Below are 21,785 nucleotides of genomic sequence, written 5' to 3' on the forward strand. Positions count from 1 at the left end.
CTTGGTATAAGACCTGTTGTTTTTCAGGTTATTATTGTGAAAACAAGACTCACAACAACCAGAAAGGCCCTTATTTGACCAAAGCCACAGCATCTGGTTCTCCTTTTTCATACTTAATGACAATGACTAAAAGATTTCCTAAGATGTTGCCTTCTCTTCACCATCTCACAGCCTAGAGTTTTCCTTTCATCTCATCTTCAATGTGGCTGGGTACTACATGAGCATGAAACTTTTTGCACCTGTCTCTTTCAATACAAGCTGATATAATGCTTTTAAATGCTTCATGAATTCCTTAGGTATCAATTTGTATTACATTCTTTAAACAATTCACAGTCAAATACATTTGAGATAATTTCTTATCTACTTTAGATTTCCTTAGAGTCTAATGTTGGAAATACTATAAGATTCTTTAAAACTCCTTTTTATCCATATGAAAATTGCCTGTAGAACTACACCTTAAATCTAGTGAAATGTTAACAGAGGGTTTCATATCTTGGAACAGATCTTTGTACTCAGGACCTTTCTTGCTTTGACATTTTTTGTGGGTAGTGACTTGGAATAAGATTGCTTTATTTTAAAACCCAGCAAGTTTGGCTTCTATATTTAAAAAAAAATTAAAGTCTCTAACAAATTTTATAGTATATTTTTATTTCATTATTTTTCTCTTTGTATACTTTATCATGCACAGATAACATATATATATATATATATATGTCATTCTTCTTGGAAATTTTATTGATTGATCTATCAGTTTATCACATACCATTTTTAAAATATTTTTTATATTACCACAGGTAACATATTTTGTTAATTTTTTTACTATTTCATAATAAGATTCCTCTTTCTTCTACACATATATATTTTTTCATTTTTCCTGACTCCCTCACTGGAATCTTGCCTGGGGTCTCTAAAGTTCTGTTCGCTGTCTTCAAAAAAACCTTTTTAGCTTCTACCCTGTGCCTGGCCTGAAGCCAATGCCATGGAACTTAGGTTTCTGTTATGGGAGTCCTCCAAATCCAGGTATTAAATTTTATTTCAGTTATTATTGCTGCATTACAAATTAGCTCTTAATTTCTCAACTTAAAATAATCATTTTACTTTGCTAGCAATTCTATGGCTTGGAAATGAGGAGAATTCAGCTAGATCATTATTGCATTAGCTCTTTCATGTAGCTGAAATTAAATGTCATCTGGTACTACCACCATATGAAAACTCAGCTAGACTGGATGTATTAGATAACTTATTTATTCAACTTACAGTTGATGGTAACTCTTGGCTGGGAGCTCAGTTTGAGCTGTTATCCAAAACACCTACATATAATCTATTCAAAATTGTGATCTTTTGGTAGTGTAAGTTCTTACATGGTAGCTGGCTTCCCTCTACACCTGCAACCTAAGAGAATTATGTAGCAGCCACATAATCTTTTCTGATATCACTTTAGAAGTCATATAGGATCATCTTTACCATGATTTGTTTCTCAAAACAGTCACAAACCTACTCAATTTAAAAAAGAAAGCCCATATGGGGCTGGGGATGTGGCTCAAGCGGTAGCGCGCTCGCCTGGCATGCGTGCGGCCTGGGTTCGATCCTTAGCACCACATACAAACAAAGATGTTGTGTCCGCCAAAAACTAAAAAATAAGTATTAAAAATTCTCTCTCTCTCTCTCTCTCTCTCTCTCTCTCTCTCTCTCTAAAAAAAAAAAAAAAAAAAAAAAAAAAAAAAAAAAAAAAAAAGCCCATAGGCCCTGAGTGTCTCCCAATGGTAGCAGCATCAAAATATTTATAGGCATGTTTGAAAGCTCTAAGATGATAGTTGCTCCATATCACAGGTAATTGCTTACCCATACACATGAAGAGTTAATAGAAGATACTAAGAGAAAGCCCAGGTCTTCTGAGTGCCGGATAACACATATTTGGAGTAACCAAGGACAGAGTTTCAGTAACAATAATGCTGGCTCTCATGAATTAGCATGATTTGGCCCTCTATACCATTGTTTACCATCATTTGATTTCAACTGGAAAGATATCTGGAGAGTTTTTCCTCCTGCAATGTTTGCTGTCCTGCCAAGAGGGAGAACCAGTTTTTGCTATTCAACCCATTTCCCATGGGGCAGTTACCATTCCTTCTTCTTTTTCCTAGATGAGGGGCAGGCAGGAAGATGTGCTGTGGTCCTTGATAAAATTCTATATGACTCTCCACATGATTCCCAGTTATAGTCTACTAATGTTTAAACAACCTCTGGAGCTATTAAGTAAATATTGTTATAGTCACCATCAATTTTAGTGGAGAAAATGACAGCCTCTGAGAAGAATGAAGGAAAACCTAGTGAGGGCTTAACTTATATGTAAAACAAGAGCATGGAATCTGAACTCAGCATCATGTGAGCACTCTCCTATTCACTGAATTCTTTAGAAACCTCCTTCCAGTCATTATGATTATTACAGTGTAATCATGACTTACTTATCAATAAAGGCAATGTTTGTGCCCCGCCTTGCAACTTTCTGAGTCTTAGATTAAATAAAGATAGACTTACCACTTAGAGGGTATGAGAAGCTTTAAGATAAATTTAAGATAATATGTGGCAAGGAGCCCAGAAAAAGGAATAAGAGCATTTCAGAAAACTGGTAAGGATCAGCAGAAGAAGAACTTGTGTAAAAACTAGGGGTCTTTTGTGACCTATACTGTTTTTATTCAACCTAATGGATCTGATATGTTAGCACAATTCCTAGAAAAATTGAAGTGCACTTGACAAAGAGCCTGCAATAAGTTCTACCACAACTGTAGAATTCACAAGACAAGGTCTTTAACCAACAATATTTTTTCCTAGTGATATTTTGTTTGTTTTACCTTTGTAAGTCGTACCTCTGCTTTTGATCTAGGAAAGAGTCTCTTCAGGATTGCTTTCTCTTGTGAATATCTTTAGAGGAATGCATCTTCAGTGTCATAAAGTAAGTCTCTAGGTTATTTCTATATGGTAAATCTGAGGATTTCGTCCTATAGGATAGAAGCATCTGTATTGGATTTTCTTGCTTTACCAAACAATAAAATCACTGAATTTTAAAAATTTCTTAGTCATTACTTTTCATTTCCTTGTTTGCTTATAATAATTTTGAAAAACAATGATAAAAATTATATAATGACCAAGATGCTTCCAAATTATGGCTGTCACAGATTCAACTAAAAAAAAATCCTGAGAGAGATTAAATAGCTCAAAAATCAAGCAAACTGGGGCATAGATTATCAAACAGGAAGATAAAATTTACAGAAACTTGACCCTGTAGAAAGTCTGAATCACCTTCACTCTTTGAGTTTCCAAGACCTCAGAGTGCCACAAGTTATTGAGTGGGGCCTGAGTTAGTACTCCTAATGCTATTTCCATTCTTTTAGATACATACAGATTGAAGATTTGTCCTACCATGGCTGCTTAAGGCTGGGGCATGAAAGAGAACTTGCTGAAGTTGTTTAAATGCCAATTGGGCCTCAGGTTCCCATTTTAGGAGATGAGTTCTTGCTATTTGAGCCTATTTTACTAGTTGATATAGGGAACAAGCTATTTCAGCATATGCTTTCATCCATAGTCTACAAAATCCTTTTATGCTGAGGAATTCTCTCAACTGTTTTAGGGTTTGGGGTATTGGGAAGGAAGAAATGAATTTAATCCAATCTTCCCCTAACTTTTGAGTTTTCATTAGTAAATAGTAGACTTAAGGGTCTTATAGAGGTTTGACAAAGTTGGGCCTCAAAGTTAGTTCCCCCTCAGACTAGGAGACTTTTTATCCCTTTCTTAGAAAATTGAGTAAGGATGAGTTTTCTGCTATAAGGTTTACTTGGTTGGGGCACAGAGGAAAATGTCACCTATATATTGTATGACCTTAACTTATGAATGAATGAATGGGTAAGTCTTGTGCCAATAGTTAACCAAATAGATTGGTCAATAAACCCTGAGGCAAAACTGTACATGTTAATTGGGTGGATTTATCAGAGGGATCATCAAATGCAAAACAAACAAAAAATATTGAGAATCTGGGTGAAGGGGTATGTTTTAAAAAAGGATATTTTTCCATTCTTTCACTTTAACTCTACAGATGACTTTACCTATGAGGTGAGTGTCTTGGAAAGATAAAATTATTAGGTCTTGTTTTGTAATCCAATCTTCCAGTCTGTCTTTTGATTGATGAGTTTAAGCTATTGAGAGTCAAGTTTATTATTGAGATATGATCTGTATTTCCATTCATTTGGTATTATTTTTCTGAGTTTTAATTTGGTTAGTTCCCTCTTTGATTATCTATTTTTTTAGTATAGTTCCTCCCTTTGCAGGGTTTTCACTTCTATTTTATTTTTATTTTTAATTTGTTCTAATTACTTATATATAACTGAAGAATAAACTTTGGCACATTATACATACATGGAGTATAATTTCTCATTCTTCTGGTTGTATATGATGTAAATCACAACAGTTACATAGTCATATATGTACATAGGGAAATAATGTCAGATTCATTCTACTGTCTCTCTTACCCCATTCCCCCACTTCATTCTCCTCTACTTAATCCAAAGTAACTCTAATTTCCATAGTCCCCAACCTTTATTGCAAATTAGCATCCACATACCAGAAAAAATATTAGACCTTTGGTTCTTTGGGATTAGCTTATTTTCCTTAGTATGATATTCTCCAGCTCCATCCACTTACATGCAAATGCCATAATTTAATTCTTCCTTAAGGCTTAGTAATATTACATGGTATATATATAAAACATATTTTTATCCATTCAGTTATTTAAGGTTCCATAGTTTAGCTATTGTGAGTTGAGCTGCTATAAACTTTGATGCAGCTATATATAATTGATCAACAAATTATGAAACATGTTCAGTATCTCTAGTACTTAGAGAAATGCAAATCAAAATCTCACTCTAGTCAGAATGGAAATCATCAAGAATACAAACAACAATAAATGTTGTTGAGGATGTATGGAAAAAAGTACATTCATACATGGCTGGTGGGACTGCAAATTGATGCAACCATTATGGAAAGTGGTATGGATATTCCTAAGAAAACTTGGAATGAAACCACCATTTGACCCAGCTCTTCCATTCCTCGTTTTATACCCAAAGGATTTAAACTCACTTTTCTTTTTCTTTAAAGATTTATGCTTTACCTAAGGTGCATGTGTTAAAGATATTCTTCCATTCTACAGGCTCTCTTTTTCACATTGTTGATTCTTTTCTTTCCTGAGAAGAGGATTTTTAGTATGAATCCATCCTTGGATTCTTGATTTTACTTCTTGTGCATTAGGAGTCTAATTAAGAAAGTCAATTCTTAAGCCAACATGGTGATTATTTGGGCCTACTTTTTCTTTTTCTTTTTTAAAATAATTTTTTAAAAATTTATATATGACAGCAGAATGTATTACAATTCATATTAGACATATAGAACACAATTTTTCATATCTCTGATTGTATACAAAGTATATTCACACCAATTTGTTTCTTAATACATTTACTCTGGATAATGATGACCATCACATTTCACCATCATTTCTAACCCCATGCTGCCTCCTTACCCTCCCACCCTTCTGCCCTATGTACAGTCTCTCTATTTCTCCCATGCTCCCCCTCCCTACCCCACTTTGAATCAGTCTCCTTATATCAGAGAAAATATTTGACATTTGTCTTTTGGGGGGATTGGCTAACTTCACTTAGCATTATCTCCTCCAACTTTATATATTTACCTGCAAATGCCATGACTTTATTCTCTCTTATTTGCTGAGTAATATTCCATTGTGTATAAATGCCACTTTTTTTTTTTATCCATTCATCTACTGAAGGGCATCTTGGTTGGTTCTACAATTTAGCTATTGTAAATTGTGCTGCTATAAATATTGATGTGGCTGTGTCCTTTTATTATGCTGATTTTAAGTACTTTGGGTATAGACTGAGGAGAGGGATAGCTGGGTAAAATGGAGGTCCATTCCCAATTTTCCAAAGAATCTCCATACTGCTTTCCATGTTGGCTGTACCAATTTTCAGTCCCACCAGCAGTGTATGAGTGTACCTTTTCCCCCACATCCTCACCAACACTTACTGTTGTTTATAATTATAATAGCTGCCCTTCTGATTGGAGTGAAATAAAATCTTAGTGTAGTTTTGATTTGCATTTCTATAATTGCTGGCAATGATGAACATTTTTAAATGTATTTTTTGAATGATTGTATATCATCTTCTAAGAAGTCTCTGTTCAGTTCAGGTCCATGTTCATTTATTGATTAGTTTTTTGTTTGTTTGTTTGTTTTGGTGTTTAGCTTTTTGAGTTCTTTATATACACTAGAGATTAGTGCTCTATCTGATATTTGAGGGGTAATAATTTGCTCCTAATATGCAGGCTCTCTATTTACCTCACATATATATTTTTTTTTTTCTGAGAAGAAACTTTTTAATTTGAATCCATCCCATTTATTGATTCTTGATTTTAATTCTTATTCTATGGGAGTCTTATTAAGGAAGTTGGGGGCTAATCCCACATGATAAAGATTAGGGCCTACTTTTTTCCTCAGGGCCTCTGGTTTTATTCCTAGGTTCTTGATCCATTTTAAATTGAGTTTTGTGCATGGTGAGACAAATGGGTTTAATTTCAATTTGTTGCATATGGATTTCCAGTTTTCCCAGCACCATTTGTTGAAGAGGCTATCTTTTCTCCAATGCATGTTTCGGGAACTTTTTTCTAATATAAGATAATTGTAACTTTGTGAGCTAGTCTGTGTGTCCTCTATTCTGTACCATTGGTCTACCAGTTTGTTTTGGTGCCAATACCATGCTGTTTTTGTTACTATTGCTCTGTAGTACAGTTTAAGGTCTAGTATAGTGATGCCACCTACTTCACTCTTTCTGGTAAGGATTGTGTTAGCTATTCTGGGTCTCTTATTTTTCCAGATGAATTTCATAACTGCTTTTTCTATTTCTATAAGAACGCCATTGGAATTTTGATTGGAATTGCATTAAATCTTTACAGTGCTTTTGGAAGTATGGCCATTTTGATAATATTAATTCTTCCTATTTAAGATCAAGGTAGATCTTTCCATCTTCTAAAGTCTTCTTTGATTTATTTCTTTAGGGTTCTGTAGTTTTCATTGTATAGATCTTTCATAGCAGAAAAGACAATTATAACAAATATATGAAAAAAATGTTCAACATCTCTAGTAATTAGAAAAATACAAAACTAAACTACTCTAAGATTTCATGTCACTCCAGTCAGAATGGCCTTTATCAAGAAATGCAACAATATATGTTGGCAAAAATGCGAGGAAAAATATGCACTCATACATTTCTGGTGGGAGTGCAAATTGGTACAATGGAAATTGGTACTATGGAAAACAGTATTAAGATTCCTCTGAAATCTTGAAATGGAACCACCATTTAACCAAGCTATGACACTCCTTGTTTTATACCCCAAGGCATTAAAATCAGCAAACTGTAGTGTCACAGCCACACAAATGTTTATAATAGCTCAATTCACAATAGCCAAACTATGGAACCCACCTTAGATGCCCTTCAACAGATGAATGGGTAAAAAAAAAAAATGTTGTAAATATACATAATGTGATGTTACTCAGCCTTAAAAAAGAATAAAATTTTGGCATTTTCAGGTAAGTGGATGGAGCTGGAGAATGTCATGCTAACTGAAATAAGCCAATCCCAAAGAATCCAAGGCCAAAGTTTTTCTCTGATATGCAGATGCTAATTCACAATAAGGTAGAAGCTAGGGAAAAACAGAGGTAGTTTGGATTAGGTAAAGGGGAGGAAAAGAGGGGAGTGGGAATGAGTGTAGGAAAGATAGTAGAATGAATTAGATATTGTTACCCTATGTACATATATGATTAGTACCAGTGTGATTTTTACATTATGTACAACAAGAAGAATGAGAAGTTATACTCCCTTTATTTATGATGTGTCAAAATGAATTCTTCACCTTTGAAATTAGTTATTTTCAGAGTTGCTACCAGGATAGCTGTTTCTTTTTTGTTCCCTCTCACTCTCTCTCTCAATTCTTCCTGGTCCAAATTGCCTATGACCAATGTGGTAATTTGTAAGGGACTATCTAGAGTACTGTATGGTTCTACAGCTGACTTTTGTAATTGTCTCTCTAATGAAAGAAGATGATTGAGTTATAATTTTTTCTTTTAAAATAAGTTGACCTACTACATACTCTGAAGTCATTGAAGTATGTTTAATTAATGCTTCCCTTAGTCTTTCTAAAAAGGTTGAGGGAGTTTCTTTATCCCCCACTGCTACCAAAGATAACTTAGAATAATTTAGAGTTTTAGCACAATTTCTCCTTAACTCTTCTAGTATGCAAAGTTTTTGTTGTCATTGTTGTTTGTGTGAGTGTATGTGTGTATGCCTGTATGTGTGAGTGTGTGTTTCATTCCTCCATTTGGCTATCTGCATCTCATTTTGAATCCTCCCTGGGAATTGATTGTCACCCTGTTTGGTAGGTTTCTTCAGAGCCTAATTCATTTGGAAGGAATAGGTCTTCTGAGTCTTGTATTTAATAAATGTTTTAGTTTCCTGAAAAGCAGCCTGGTTTGCAGTTTTAGAAAGCACTTCATTTAGTAATGATATTATATCCTTCCAAATTAAGTCAAAAGTTTTGATTAGACCCTGAAATACCTCTATACATTATCAGGATCATCTGAGAATCTTTGTAAGTCAGTCCTGATTTATAACAAGTCTTGTGGGGAGAAAGAAAATTGCACCTTAGTGGGTTGCTTGGACATCCTCCTATGGCTTATAGGGGTAGAAGGGAGGATTGAGTGAGGTTCACCTGGTTTTATGTTCCCCCTAGGTATTGGTGCTCTGTTATGAGGCCTGAATAGGCAGGCATAAAGGCCTAGCAGGCTTTTCATATTTAATTCTTTTCTAAGTGGAATTGCTTTCTTGGGGCCTGCTAATGCTGCCAGAAGTGTGGTATCTATCTTACATTGGCTACATAATTTGGAACTGTCTGTTAAGGCAAAAAAGCTTGTATATAAGGCACCTCTGACCACTTTTCTTCCATTTTACAAAATAAGTCTAGCTGCAAAATGGTATTATGGTTTATGCTTCCCTCAGGGGACCATTTTTTTTTCTAGCCTCTAACTGGTATTCAGGCCAAGTTTCAGTACAGAAAAATATTTGGTGCTTCTGCTTCAGGGCCTGAGAATCAAAGAAGTTCTATTTCAAAATGCATCTTAATGAAATACTTATGCCAGATGAAGTATTATCAATTTGAAAGACAAAGGGGGAAGAAGGCATTCCTTGGCATCCCTCAATATCTGAACTTGATTCAGGCATCCTTCAATCTTCTGTAGACCTCAAAGTTGTTAGTCGCCATCCTTTGAGGTCTGCTGAGGACTTTTGAGCTGGTCAGCTTTGCTTCTTCTTACTGACACATAACTCAAAGTTTCCACAAAATTTTATTCATCTCTTGTGATCCTCAAGAAATTAGTTTCCACATATTGGAAGCTTGACTAGGATTTGGGTGAGATGGATTTAGTCACTCCTTACCAACACATTACCCCAAATCCTTTTTTTTTTTTTAATGTGTGTCTTTTCCCACTTAAATGGAAAAACCATGATTTCTCTGTACTATATTTATCACCGTGTGTGGAAAGCACTGTTGACAGGGTTTAGCATCCCAGAGGAGACAGGCTAATAGCCTTCTAAGTTATTGTACTAAGGGAAAGGCCCCAAAGTCTTGCTGTGCTTGTATAAATGAATCTAATTTATAGAGCCAGGGATGATATTCCCACTATAAGTCACCCCAAATTTAAGACCCAGAAGGGAGAAGTAATAAATAATGAACTGTTTTCCTTATTTAACTTATTGGGTAGGGGGTTGATGGATAAAATGTCTTAGAGCAATTAAAATGATGAGAGCCATGAGAGTTTTTCCTAGAGAAACTGGCAGTGTTAGAAACCTAGGGAACCACTGTTCTTAGGAGGATAAGAATATATTTCCCTATAGTCTGATAAAATATAAACTGGCAAAACTGAGGGTGATAAACCCAACCTGATCTTTTATTAAATTGGGAGCCATCTTGCCACAAAGCCATGAAAAGCTAATTTCGGCTTTACTATAAATTACTGCAAATTCTGAACCTGCTTGGAATGCCTGCCCGTGCCTTGAACTCACCCATGCCTGGCTCTCTGACCAGATAGCAGCCCTCTCTGAAACTTTAGTGACACCTCATAAATATTGGCCTTCCCTGGCCAGACAACGACCCTCTCTGAGGCTCTAATGGTCTTCATAAATTCTGATGTTGGGGCCAGCAAAAAAATGTAAACTACCATTAGTGTGATGCTTGTCAGAGTTCTGTTATCTGTAACCCCCCCCCCTTTGTGTAACTTTCTGGGCTATAAAGCTGGGCTGTAGGAAAGGTGGGGCTGCTGTCTTGTTCCCACCATTTTGGGAGGAAAAGGCAGTCCGGCCGGTCGAAATAATAAGCTTGCTTTAATTTGATTTTAATTGGAGTTAGTGGTCTTTTCTTGCGTCCTGGTCTAACAAGGGACATGGTATGAAACTAAGCTCCATTTTTCCTGGCAAATGGAAAAGCTGAAAAGCATATAGAGGAAAAGAAAGAGACAACTCATTCACACAATGGTAGATTGATGGATAAGGCTCTGCTTTGGTGTGATCAGATCACATTATAAAGTTACTTCAGCCTGTGATCCTAGAAGCCATCCAAGTGAGGCCCTCCTTCTACCATTGGGCAAAGAGGCCATGAAAATAAGTTAAAGTGGAGATAGAGCTACTATGTGTGATCATTTGATATTTGGCCAATTCTAGAGACCTTGCATTTATACTGAGGAGTAGATACAGCCAAAAACTCAGGGTGCTTCTAAGAGAAACCTTAGTTTGTCAGTTGAATGGATTGGTGTGATAGGAAGCTGAAGCAAGGTTAAGCCAGTCTTCTCTCTGCAAAAGGCTAAGAGGGATTATTGATAAATATTATTCCAGCAAAGCCTTTCCCCTGAATCTTGAGTCCAGCATCAAACCAAAGTTTGGAGATGAGGCTGAATTTCTCCACTTCTGATGGTAATTGGAGTTTTACTAACTAAAGATCTCTGCTTCTGTGATACCCCACTGTAGTGTTAGCAGCTACACAGAATGGAGATATTTTTGAGCATCAGCCCTAAATGTTGCAGCTGGTAAAACCAGATTTTTTCCTTTAATGTGTTGCAGCTTTTTGTGTTGCAGGAAACCCCAGTAGATTGTTGCCAATTTCTTTTGTGCTCTTGTTTCATACATTTGAAGAATAATATACACAGAAAATAACAAAAGGAAAGAGTAAACAAAGTAGAATTTCTTTAAGTAAGAAGAGAAGTGACAGAGCCCACACAATGTGGGAGAGGACAGGGAAGCAATCCAGGTGTATTTTGGTGTGTTAGAGCTTCCATGGGTTTGAGGCATGAGCATAGATCAAAGTTTATGTAAATTAGGCACTGAAAAAAATATCAGGGCTACTGCCTTTTCTAATCTTTCTAATAACTTCCATCCAGATTCATCCTTACTTTCCATTTCCCTTACTCTGGGACAAAAGTGTTGGCTGGAGTGTTCCCACAGGTAAGCCTCATGGTATTTTACATTTGAAAAATACTTTAATGTTGCCAAATAATATTTTTACTTGTTAGCCTTGAGGTATGGTCTCTGTCTTTAAATGGGGCTCCATTATCCTGCCTCCCTGGCTATTCTACTCTCTCATTCCATTCTCATTCAAAACTTCCCAATCAGTTCCAAATGTCATAGGACTAAGAGTACAGTCCCACATTTCTGTCCTCATTTCCAACACTAACCATTCATGGTGTGTCCATGCTACCCAGACTTCTGTCTGACTTAGCTAAGTGTTTCCTACATCCCCCCTCAGATTTGACCAATTTACTAGAATGTCAATTCAGAGAACTCAGGGAAACACATCTACCTGTTTATATAATGAGCATCTAAGGAACAGCCAAATGGAGAAGCTTAGAGATGGAGTATTAGCTTTTGGAGTTTTTGAAGGCATGCCACCTACCTAGAACCTCCATGTCTTCAGCAGCCCAGAAGCTCTATGAATCCTATGGGTTAGGGTTTATAAGGAGGTTTTATTACATAGGAATGGTTAATTAAATCATTGATTATTTGTTGGTTTGACTTAATCTTCAGCTTTTCTTGCCCCTCCCCTAGGACTGGGGCTGGAGCTAAAATTCTCCCAACCATTCTTTGGTCTTTGTGTTGACTATATTCATTCTGAAGACATCTGTGCCCCTCACCCACTTGCCTAGCAAAGAGTCACCTCATTAACATGCAAAAGACATTCTTACCACTTTGGAGATTCATAGAGTTTTAAGAGATCTGTGTCAGGAATTGGGAACAAAGAACACATACATATTGTTTTAGTCAGCTATTTTGCTGCTGTGACTAAAGGACCCAACCGGCACAAGTTTTTGCTAAAAAGGGAAAAGTTTATTTAAAGGTTCATGGTTTCAGAGGTCTTAGTACATAGAAGGCATGTTCCATTCCTTGGGGATCAAGGTGAGGCAGGACATCATGAAAAAGGAGTGTGACAAAGGGAACCAGCTCACATGAAGATCAGAAAGCAGAGGAAGAGACTCCACTTTCCAGATAAAAAGTATATACCCCAAAGTTATGCCCCCAATTTTTACTTCATCCAGATGTTACTACTGTTGATCGGTGATGAGTCCTTACTTCCCCAATGTTGAAGAATAACACCAGAGAAGCATGCCAAGGCAAGGTCTGAGTGGAAAGTAGAGGCTTTATTAAAGGACAGCAGAAGAGACTTCTCCCAGAGGAAGAAGGGGACCCAAGAGGTGGAATCCATGGAAGTGCGGTTGTCTCCACATTTTATAGTTCCTTCAGTGATATAATGTAGGTGGGAAGGCCCAAAGGGTGGGGCACATGTGGGCCAAAAAAATAAGGAAGGAATTTTGAGTCAGCATCTTCAAGTTTGCTGGGAGCTGTTTCATTAACACTTCTTTGGGATCTGCTCTGGGCCTTGGGCTTTTCCTGGACTTCATTAACATTCCAAGAGTTGTTCTCCTTTTCCCTGGAATTCATTCTCAACATGGCCTCATTTTGGATCTTACTCAATATTAGACCTGATTTACCTAACTACATTGACTACCTAACTTTAAATCTGGCTTCACAGACACATGCTATCACTTTGGTTACCACTCAGTTAATTCTTATCAGGGAATTAATTCACTGATTGAGTTAAGATTCAATCATTTCTCCTGTGAACTTTGTAACATTGTCTCATACATGAGCTTTAGGGGGACACCTCACATCCAAACCATAATACACATCTATTGTACCACACCTACTGAGATGTGTGCTCTCTGACAAGGCACTAAATGCCTCTGCTTTAGTTTGACCTTGACAAAGAGCATTGTGGCACTGAGTGGGCCTTCAACTTGGGGTTGCGTCCCTTTAGTCTGACACTCTCCTTTGATCATGCCTGTTCTATGCCCACAGGACATACAGAATCAAAGAGTAAATGTAGAAGAATTAAATATGGCAAGAGCATGCTGGATTCAGACAGAGGAAGTGAGATATATATTATTTGTGTAGATTAAGAAGTTTTATCCTTAGAATACCATAATGAGATACATTAAAAATCTGATACAGAAAATTAAAAGTAAGATAATAGGTAGTGAAAGGGTAAAGTTTCTAAATTGGAAAGCTTGAATTAAAATGTAAAAGATTAGGTATTATTAAGTTCCTCTGTTAAACCCAGAACCTGAAATTCCTGAGATAGTTAAGACAATGCCCTACCGGCCATTTAGCCTACGGCCCTGTGCAGTTTGTCACAGGGCCCGAACCAATCAGTTTGAATGTGTACCCTGCTTAGGAGTGACCAATCACCCCCACCCAACCTGTTCCCCCCAATGAATGTGCTAATCACGTCTCAGAGTTGTTGTTCAATTTTCCCACGCCTCATGATGATTTGTTCTGATGTATGCAAAGCCCACCGCCCTCTCCAGAAAGTGTACTTAAGCTCTGCTTGACCTCTGCTCTGGGCTCTGGGCTGCTCTCCCTTCTTGAGTGAGCATGGAGCCCCAGGGTGCTGGAATGGATCCCCAATAAATCCCCTTTTGCCAATTGCATGGAGCCAGTATCTTGTGTGGTCTCTTTCTCTGATGCTCTGCGGGACCCTTACAGTAGAAAACAGAGAAGCAAGTGAGAAACTGATGTGACTCCATTTTTGAGAAACCATCCTCTAACTCAGAACAAAGCCTGTCCAAGGAAGGGGGCATGATCCTTGTCCTTGGAAAAACACACAGAGTCTTTCTAGGCAGATAGCCACCCTGCTGAGTTGTTTGTTAGCAAAAAACAGGAGATATCTGAGCTTTTCAGGTGTCCCTGACTCAGTTAGGCTAGGTGAGGACTCATAGAAACCCCCTAGCAACCACCAATCAGCATGAGACAGGGAAAATACCTGGGATGCCAGATGACCCCCAGTAGTTTATAGTGGTGGATAACATGTTGGGAAACCACATACACCCCTAGTGGCTTAAACCAATTAGTTCAAACGAATCCCCCTCTTATACTAACCAATCACCCCTACCCAACTTTTTCCACCAGTGAATGTGCTAATCAATGTTAAGAGTTGTTGTTTGACTTTCCCGAGGTGTGAAATTATTTGCTGTGTGATGTTATGATGCATAGAGTATCCCCACAATCTATAAAATCTCACTGAACAATAGACCAGGACTCATTCCCTGGGACCACTGCATTGGAAATTGTTGTGAGTCCAGGCTCAAGCTTGCAATAAAGACTCTTGTGTGATTGCATTGGATTCGGCTCCTGGAGGTCTGTTGGGGTCCCACAAATCTGGCCATACACAAGAAATTGGAAGTAGCTGGTGTTTCAACTAAGCATAAGAGCCTGGTCTCCATGAGGTCTCAAAGTTTAATGGTTTGGAGAAAAACTAAATGTCTTTCCCTCACTCTCACCTTCACATACACATACAAACTCTTAATATTTTAATCAGGTATGCCTTACTGTGATCAAAATACCTGACAAGAATAGCTTAGTAAGGAAATGTTTATTTCAGGCTCACAGTTTCAGAGTTCTTAGTTCACAGATGGCCAACTCCATTGCTTTAGGCCAAGGTGAGTCAATAAATTATGGAAAAAGGGCCCAGCCACAGCAAGCTTCTCAGATCATGGTAAGAACAGGAAGCAAAAAGAGAAAGACAAGGGGCTACAGGGAAAATGAACCTTTACAGGGCCTACCCCAGTGGCCCAACTCCTCCAGTCATGCCATACCTGCCTACAGTTATCACCTAGACATTCCATTCAAACTATGATAAAATGATTCGGTTATACCTCTTATAATTTAACCATTTCACCTCCTGTATAAATAGAGGAGATTTTTTAGGACACGTAATATCCAAACCTTAACACCCAGCTACACTTTATGAAGAGTCTAATTAAGTGAACTAGCTGCTACATCTGGTACAGTTCCTAGCATCTCTCTCATGTTCACTATACACATTCCACAGTGCCTTCCTGGTGCTGAGGGAAGCTGCATTTTAGCTAAATTGAGCATCATCAGGTATCAGAGGAGCTGATATCAAATATGCTTATATAAAAAGTCATATCCACTTAGGTCAGGAAAAAAAAAAAAAAAGGTCAAGAGTGGGAGGCCATCCTCGCATGTGATTTGTGTTACCTCCCTGGCTGGGGGAGAGGCACTTAGACATGTCTTTGTGTCCAGAGATTTCCCCTCCCTTCTCAGGTCTGAGGGCTTGTCCATGTAGAGGCATGTCTGGCCACTGCCCTGAAGACCCAATCATCGCAACTGACTTTGGGAAACTGCCCCCCTTAATGTTCACTGGATGGGATTTTCCCCAGAATTTTTTCCCCAAATAAAAGTCCACTCCCTGGCATATTCTCTCTTGGTAGCCTCTTTAGTAAACCTCACTACCATAATAGGTAGCTGGAGGCTGGAGTGAGGAGAAGCCTTCCTGGAGCTGGTTTAAAGGTAATTAGAGCCTGTCTTTTTCTAATTCAAAGTCCCTGAGAATTTCTCAGGTACTAAACCTTCATTTATGAAGTCTGTGCTGGCCATGGGCTAAATTTGGCACCCTGAATGTGAGGCACATGAGTCAAATCATCTAGGTTGAGTGGAGAAGTGCGTGCTATAGAAATTTAGTAAATTGTGACAATTTGTAGAGCCACAGAGGTACAGGCAGTTTTTGGAGCTAAGGACATTAAAAATTAATAATGGGAAATTCAACTTCTACCGATAAGGACATGTATTTGATCATTTTAGAGACAATAATTAATCAGAAGGGGAAGAAGGTCAGAAGCACCCAGCTATTACAATATTTAAAGACTGTTGGTGAATTCTGTCCTTGGTTTTGTGATCAAGATTCACCAGATTTACATACTTGGGAGAAATTTGGAAGGAAACTATATAAAGTTGTCTTTCTAATAAATTACCTGGCAATACTTAAGATATTCAAAAGGTTTAGACTGCATTAGAAATTTGCCTTTTTTATTACATAGGTCAAAGTCCTTGGCCTCCTGAAGATCTATTGAAAGGTATTCAGAGAGCCATTAATTCTATATAAATGGAAAAAATTGCCTGAAGTTAAAGGAATCTCTCTTCCTTTACCAAGGTTGAGAACAAAATCAAATTCCATTTAGGTGGAAAACCTTGGTGTCAAGCTCAAGGTGAAAAATTTAGCTTTACCTGAACCAGACCAGATTAGTCAGGAGGATAACCATAGAGATGTAGCATCTGGAGGGATAGATAAACCCTCTTGGAGAGAGGAAAATCAAGAGGAAATTCATAGAGAGGCAGAGAGTCCTCCTCCTCCTTGAGGCTTTGGAGAACAAAATCAATATGGTGATGGGGAAGGGCTCATGGATGGGTCTCAGACTTTGGGAGAAGAGTCACACAATGAAGTCCAGGAATTACCAGGAAATTTTAACAGATTATGCCTAACAGGACCTGCTTCAGCCATTCAAATTCGGCTGCTTCCTGTTAGGAGGGCAAATTTTAACAGATATTCTGAACTGGCAATGACCTTTTTTACCCCATTACAGCAGAGAATTAGAAAGGCACAGGAAGCTGGGGAAGACATTAGTGGGTTTCAGCTTTTTACAGTTTTTGAACAGGTTACGATTAAGACCAGCATGTTCACGTCCATGTGTTAATTCCATTTAAAACTGCTTGTGATGTTTATGGCCCTAATATGCCATACCAAGTACAAAGTTTACTTGAGAAAATTTGCAATCAGCCCCTCCCCTCGAGTGATTTGGTCTCTATTGCTAGATCCCGCTTGAGTGGGGGGGAATTTTTGCTTTGGCTATCATACTAGACTGATTTTTGCTTGGAACAGGCAGAGAGAAATTAAAGGCAAGACATTCAAACACCTGTGGACATGTTTTTGGGAACTGGCAAATTTATTGATTTGGAAAGGCAGCTAAATTATGAATTTGCAGTATACGATCAGATTAGTGTGTGTGCTAAATGCACCTGGCACCAAATTGCCTCCAGGGACCAATCTAGCTTAGTTCTGACTAAAGTTCAGCAGGGTGCCAATGAACTCTATTCTGACTTTCTTGAGCCACTCTACCAGACTACGAACCGATCAATTGGAGACCCAGGTGCTTGTGAATTTATTGTTAAACAGCTAGCATTTGAAAATGCAAATAAATTTTGTCAGAATGTTCTCAGATCTCATAGGAAAAAAGGAACAGTTTCAGAATTCATTCTCTTGTGTTCTGATATTCATCCAGCTCATTTACAAACTTTTACCCTCACTGCGGCTTCAAAACAAACGTATCAGCCACAGGAACTGGTACACTGATCCCGTGGGCAATACTTCAATTGTGGGAGAAATGGTCATTTTTTACGTGACTGTAACATCTGCCATTAGAAATCCAGAGCTCCCCCTGTTTCACGTAACCAATATTACAAAGTTAGAGACCACCTGGCAGGGGAAGAAAGTGACCAAGATAGCTTCAATCTGCCTGCATTTTGGCCTTCACTTCCACCTAATAGGGAGTCAAAAAACTTCTGGTCAGTCCTTCCCTGGGCTGAAAAAACAGGCAAACTGGATGAGAGGTGACACAGCCTAATGTCATCGTGGCTAACGATGGGGAGCTGCCATTTTTACCACCACAAGCCACCCAGACAATCTTTTTATAACCATCAATGGTAGTTGATCTGATTCCTGAAAAGGGACCACAACAAATCCCTACTGGGGTTTTCAGGTTGCTCCCTAGAAAAAATATAGGGTTAATTTTCGGACCTAACAATTTAAAAGAGGCAATCGAGGTGATACCTGGAGTGGTGGACTCCTGTTTTAAGCGTGAATTAGTAGTTACTGTAAAATCAAATTATGCCATCTGGCTTTCTCCCAAAATACAAGAGCTCAATTAATTCTTTTACCCTGTAATTCCACTGAATGTCCAGAAAAAAAAAAAATATCTTCCAAACTGCCGGACAGAGTATACTGGTCTTAGTTAGTGTGGCAGGAGCGCCCCTACTGGAACTTAAAATAAATCTTAAACAATTCAAAGGAGTGGTGGACAAGGGAGCAGACAAATAAGTTCTGTCTCATGATTTCTGGCCTGAGAACCAGCCCTTACATATAGTACCAGCTAACTTAGAAGAAATAGGGCAAGTCTCACAGCCTGCTCAGAGTACCCCAATATCTTTGCTGGGAGGACCAAGATGGAAATAGTGGAGTTTTAAAACCCTATATGTTAGAATCTTTACAAGTAAATCTATGGGGAAGAGATATATTAAGCAAAATAGAGTTATTATTAATAACTCCAAAATCTATGAGATCACTTGAGGAATTTAATCAAGGGTTTCTTCCTGGTGATAACGAAAGAGATTATCAGGATGAGTATCTGCTTATAAACCAGTCTCCTAGACAGAGATTGGTAAATGCTTCAGACCAAAATTTTTACTAGGGGCCCTGAGTGTCTCCCTGATCCAAAAGACAGCAGAAAAAAATCATCTGGCTCACAGAAGAGCCTATATGCATTTCTCAGTTGCCTGTCTCAGTGGAGAAACTTAAGACAATTCATATGTTGATTGAGGAACAACTTCAGGCTGGTCATATAGAAATGCTTAGTCCTTGGAACACCCCATTTTTGTTATTAAGAAAAAGTAATTTAATTGGAGGTTACTACAAGACGTAAGGGCAATAAACCATGCAATTCAGCCTATGGGACTATTGCAGCCTGAACTTTCTTCTCCTACATAAATTCCTTTAAATTATAGCTTAATGATAATAGATCTAAAACATTGTTTTTTCTCAATAGAACTGCATCCTGAGGATTGTGAAAAATTTGCTTTCAGTGTCCCAGAAATTAATTTTAAAGACCAGTTAAGAGATATTGCTGGAAGGTTTTGCTTCAAGGAATGCATAATAGTTCAACTTATGTCAAAAATTTGTGGGTCAAGTGATAACTCCTATAAGAAATAACTTTCCTGATGCATATATTATTCATTTCATAGATGATATATTATTAGTTCATGCTAATCCAGAAATACTTTCAGAAATTTTTACTCAATTAGAGGCTTCACTTAGAGCAATGGGTTTGTGCATAGCTCCTCAAAAGACACAAAAAATGCCTCCCTTTCAATATTTGGTCAGATAATTCAAGGACATAGAATTCGTCCTCAAAATCTACAGATAAAAGTTAAGAAGTTACATACCCTTAATGATTTTCAAAAACTATTAAGAGATATCAATTGGCTGAGGCCATCCTTAAAACTATTTCTGATTTAAGTCCTTTATTCCAGATATTACAAGGAGATCCTTCTCCAACTTCTTTTCATCAACTGACAACAGAGGCTAGAGCAGCTTTTAAAAAGGTTGAAATTGCAATTAAAAATGCACAACTTATTAGAATTAATCCTCAAGGACTGGTATATTTATTAATATTTCCAACTATTCATGCCCCCACAGGAGCTATATGGCAAAGATTGGGAGTTATTGAGTGGATTTATTTAGCCCACTCTCCCCAAAAGACATTAATTCCTTTTCTCGACTCTTGCTCAATTAGTAATAAAAGGGACAACGAGAGTTTTACAACTAGTTGGATCTGAACCTGATATTATAATCATTTCATTTTCTGTTCAACAAAATAATTGGCGTTTTCAAGCTTCTCGTTTATGGAAAATAGCTTTTTCTGTTTTTCTTGGTCAGATAGAAAGTCATTACCCTCATGATAAAGTTTTTCAATTTGCATCAATAACACCATTTATTTTTCCAAAGATTGTATATGCCCAGCCCATAGATGGAGCCGTAATGGTGTTCACTGATGGTTCAAGCTCAGATAAAGCAGGCTTTTATACCCATGTTCACACAGAGGTAATTCAAACCACATATACTTCTGCCCAAAGAGCAGAGCTACAAACACTAATTTGTGCCTTAAATTACTTTACAAATGAGCCTATTAATATTTATTCTGACAGCTTATATGTAGTGAGAGTTACCAAAAATATTGAAACTTTAGTTATTGGATATACATTATCATAAGAGCTATTTAATTTATCTTATAATCTACAAAAGGCAGTACAAATGCAAAAATACCTATGTTTCATAGGACACATATGAGCTCATACTAATCTTCCAGGACCTTTAACTTCAGGTAATGATAAAATTAATAAATTAGTAACTGTTTGTCAACAAATGTCTCCATATTATTGTGCACAAGCTTCACATTCTTTACATCATCAAAATGCTTCTATTTTACGTAAAATATTTAATATTACCAGAGAACAAGTTTGTCAAATTATAAGTCACTGCCCTAAATGTGTTATATACACTCCATCTCTGCCATCAGAGGTAAATACCCATGGGTTAAGACCAAATCAATTATGGCAAATGTATGCAACTCATATTCCTCAATTTGGTAAGCAATGTTATGTACATGTAATAGTTGATGCACATTCCAGATTCATTTTTGCCACAGCATGTACAAAGGAAAATAGTAATTTCTCATTGCCTAGCAGCCTTTGCTGTGTTAGTATGCCCATTACAGATTAAAACAGATAATGCACCAGCTTATGTAAGCTCTTCTTTTCAACAATTTTGCCAAGAGTTTTGAATTGAACATAAAACAGTAATTCCTTATAACCCCCAAGGTCAAGCCATTGTGGAATGAGCTCATTTATCTATTAAGCTGCAATTACAAAAATTAAGAGGAGGGGATAGGTTTATGACTCCCCCAAATAATCTCAATCATGCCTTGTTTGTTTTAAATTTTTTAAAATTGTGATGCAGAAGGTCATTCTGCAGCTGAGAGACATATGTCTTCCACAGCAACAGGCTCTTTAGGCTGAGTTTTGTGGAAAGACTTACAAATTGGTCAATGCAAAGGCCCAGATCCAGTGATTATGTGGGGAGAGGTCATGCTTGTATTTTTCCAGAAGGTGCTTTCTGTCCTATCTGGGTGCCTGAATACACAATCAGACATGAGGAAATAGAGTCGAGATTCAAGCAACTGAAAATTGACCTTCCCACAAAAGAAATAGATCTGGAAGAAGAATGAAGATGACCCAGCAAGACCTAGCTGAAAAGCTGATCTCATGGGAAGATGTGAAAAAGTTGACAACACACGCTACATGAATGATTCGACTCCTAGGGAGAAATAAAACCCTATTGATGATGGTAGCTACAATGATTGCCCTGCTGGGCTGTCAGGTGAAAGGGAGTCAAGCAGACATTTACTGGACATATTTCCCAGATCCACCCTTGGTACACCCAGCTGT

Source organism: Ictidomys tridecemlineatus, chromosome 4 (genome assembly GCF_052094955.1).
Source record: "Ictidomys tridecemlineatus isolate mIctTri1 chromosome 4, mIctTri1.hap1, whole genome shotgun sequence".
Taxonomy (NCBI): domain Eukaryota; kingdom Metazoa; phylum Chordata; class Mammalia; order Rodentia; family Sciuridae; genus Ictidomys; species Ictidomys tridecemlineatus.